The sequence below is a fragment of the Chrysochloris asiatica genome, unplaced genomic scaffold (genome assembly GCF_000296735.1).
Source record: "Chrysochloris asiatica unplaced genomic scaffold, ChrAsi1.0 scaffold00049, whole genome shotgun sequence".
NCBI classification, from domain to species: Eukaryota; Metazoa; Chordata; class Mammalia; order Afrosoricida; family Chrysochloridae; genus Chrysochloris; species Chrysochloris asiatica.
Window position 1 is genome coordinate 18,462,324 of NW_006408567.1, and position 3,706 is coordinate 18,466,029.

The 3,706-nt window shown below is 45.7% G+C and overlaps 1 pseudogene; it reads left to right on the forward strand.

Moving 5' to 3' along the window:
* Positions 1-1,127: 1,127 nt before the first annotated feature.
* On the forward strand, positions 1,128-2,761 carry LOC102811751 (annotated as a pseudogene).
* Positions 2,762-3,706: the final 945 nt, after the last annotated feature.

The following is a 3,706-nucleotide window of genomic DNA, read 5'->3' on the forward strand; positions in this document are numbered from 1 at the left end:
GAGGACAATAAATGCTGGTGAGGATGCAAGGACCCTCCTACACTGCTGGTGGTATTGCAACATGGTCCAACCTCTCTGGAAAACAGTTTGACGCTTTCTCAAAAAGTTGGAAATAGAAAAACCTTATGATCCAGCAATTGCTTTACTTGGTATTTATCCACAAGAAATACAAGCCATACCACGAGTAGATATATGCACACCAATGTTCATAGCAGCACTATTTACAATAGCAAAGAGATGGAGACAGCCTAAGCACCCATCGATTGAAGAATGGATGAGCAAACTGTGGTACATATACACAATGGAATATTATGCTACCTTGAAAAATAACAAGGAAATTAAGCCACCGCATAACATGGATGAACATTGAGGACATTATGCTGAGTGAAATCAGTGAGTCACAAAAGGAGAAATACTGTATAGGTCCATTGTTGTAAAAGCTTTAGAAAAGATATCCACACTAAAGGGGGAAAAAGAATTATTTGTTGGTTACCCTGGTATAGTAGGTGGGATAAGGGGAAGGTAGAGCACAGGGTAGGGAATAGACACATGATAGTTTGGGTGTTGGGGGAGTGATGCACAAGAAGAGGGAGGGGAGTGGAAGAACATTTAGGCAGGTGTGCATGGGCTAAGTGAGACAGAGGTAAATAGTGATGTATTCTCAACCTTGGAACAATAGGGCTCTGTGATACAGGGATTGAGGCATGGTTGGAATGGGTAAGAGGGGAAATAATGTTGATGTTTGGCTGTGTTATGAATCTTGGTTTCCCTTGCCTACTATTGTAAAACAGACACTTGAGGGGAAGAGAAAGGCATAGCCAAAACATCAGTATAGAAAGCTTGTAAGTCCATCTTCAGCCTACAACTGATCAGAATACCTAAAATGGGGCTAGAACTTGCCCAGTGAAAGAGGCTTCCTGTGGTGACTTTGCATTGCATAAGACCTTAGGTGGAATACTTATCCCCATCCAGAATCTTCGGAGGTGGAAAATTTCCATTAGAACAGACAAGTAGACCAGCCTGGAGCAACTAGAGGAACAGAAGATACTTCTTGAAAGAAAGACAGCAGGAAAAATCAAAAACAAAAATTGCAGGCCAGCCTGCTCTGGGAGGGAGAAGGTGGCAAGATGGTGTTGGAAGGCACTATGGTTTGATTGTTGTTGTTGTCAGGTGCCATCGAGTCGGAACCGACTCATAGCGACCCCATGCACAGCAGAACGAAACAATGCCCGATCCTGGGCCAACCTCACCAACGCTGCCACCCCCGAGTCCATCAATGAAGCCACCTGGCCGATCCATCTCGTTGGAGGTCTTCCTCTTTTTCTCTGACCCTCCACCCTACCCAGCATGACATCCTTCTCCAACGATTGTTTCCTCCGGACTACATGTCCAAAGTAGGAGAGACGAAGCTTAGCCATCCTGGCCTCCAAGGAGCACTCTGGCTGCACTTCTTCCAAAACAGATCTATTGGTTCTTTTGGCAGTCCATGGCACCCTCAGTATTCTCCTCCAACACCACAACTCAAAGGCATCAATTCTTCTACGATCCTCTTTATTCACTGTCCAGCTTTCAGGATCCCTATTTGCCCAGTCACACAGCTAGTCATTGGTGGAGCCAAGATTTAAAAAAAAGACTCTAATCCATGTGGATAACAGTGAGTATATGTGGAATGGGGACTTTTTGCCTACTTACCTTCAGGCCCAGCAGGATGCTGTTAAAATAGTATGTCACAACAGGATGCTGTTAAAATAGTATGTCCCTCCAAGACCCGATGCAACCCTGAGAACAACGTGGACTTCATCACACTGGCCAATGACTGTGAAGTGTTGACCACACTCACTCCTGACACTGGTCACATCCTGTCCAAGCTCCACACTGTCCAACCCAAGGACAAGATCACCTTCTGAACTGGCATCTGCATGGCCCACCTGGCTCTGAAGCACCAATAGGACAAGAATCACAAGATACATATCATTGCTTTTGTAGGAAGCCCGGTGGAAGACAATGAGAAAGATCTGGTGAAACTAGCCAAATGCCTCAAGAAGGAGAAAGTAAATGTTGACATTATCAATTTTGGAAACAAAAGCTGACTGCCTTTGTCAACACACCGAATGGCAAAGATGGAACCAGTTCTTACCTGGTGACAGTGCCTCCTGGGCCCAGCTTGGCTGATGCCCTCATCAGTTCTCCTATTTTGGCCGGTGAAGGTGTTGCCATGCTGGGTCTTGGTGCCAGTGACTTTGAATTTGGAGTAGATCCTAGTGCTGATCCTGAGCTGGCCCTGGCCCTTCATGTTTCCATGGAAGAGCAGCGACAGTGGCAGGAGGAGGAAGCCGGCAGGCAGCTAAAGCCTCTGCTGCAGAAGCCGGAATTGCTACAGCTAGGACTGAAGACTCAGATGATGCCCTGCTGAAAATGAGCATCAGCCAGAAGGAATTTGGTCGCTCCGGACTCCCTGACCTAAAAAGTGACTGAGAAAGAACAGATTGCATATGCAATGCAAATGTCCCTTCAGGGAGCAGAGTTTAGCCAGGCAGAATCTGTTGACATTGATGCCAGTTCAGCCATGGACACATCTGAACCAGGCAAGGAGGAAGATGATTATGATGTGATGCCGGACCCTGAGTTTCTTCAGAGCATCTTGGATAACCTTCCGGGCGTGGACCCCAAGAATGAGGCCATTGGAAATGCCATGGGATCCCTAGTCTCCCAGACCACCAAGGATGACAAGAAAGACAAGAAGCAGGAGGACAAGAAGTGAGACTGCTCAGGAGACTCTATGGGGTGGGACAAGGTGTAGGGATAGATATGTTATCTGTAACTATCACAACCAAAATAAAACTTTATAACTTAAAAAAGAAAAAAATTGGCAGGCCAATTGACTACTACAAGAACAAGCAAATTGTTCATTGAGGAGCCATCAAGGCAAGCAATCAAGTCTTCAGGGCAAACTCCCTTCCAAGACTGAAACTCAAAGGGAGTACATGAACAGGCATGTAATCTTGCTGGTGATCACGTTGGTCTATCGATAAGGGAAGTGGGGGACAACAGCAATGAAGCTGTGAGCTAAGTCTGGCCATGTTCAATAGACTCCTGTCAACTTGGATTGAGACCAGGTTGGCCAGAAGTATAGCGAGACCTGGGGACTCCTGAACCCATGGACAGAACATAGCCACAGAGGACTAGAGTGGAGAGTGAAGCATCCAGCTGATATGAAGTGAGGAGAGATGCAGAAGAATGCCCATATTTGCAGATAGTACCCATTTGACCTAGCTTAATTGGCATGATCAGAACTCAACTAGAGGAAGAAAGAAGAGGGGACAAAAAAATGTAATCCACTACAATTTGATGAACTTGACCTATACTTATGGATGTAGTAGCTTAAAAGATGGAGCGAATCTTTACAGTAAGGATCATTTCCATCCCTTCTGTGCACAGGGTTGACAGGGATGGGCAACTTAGACATTGGCTACACAAAATAGGGGGGCTACAAAGGCATGAAGTGACTGGCTTACAAGTTTTCAAGAGGAAGCCTAGTTTCAGAGTGTTCGGGGAAAGGTAGAACCCCCACTGTGTGGTTTCCAACCTGTCTAGACAAGGCTGGTGAACGGAGATGGGGATAAAAGCCTCTTGGGGTTCAATAGTGAATAATTGCTATCAGGACTAATTGTGAGTGTTGAAAATATAAAGGTAGATGTTTTGTAAC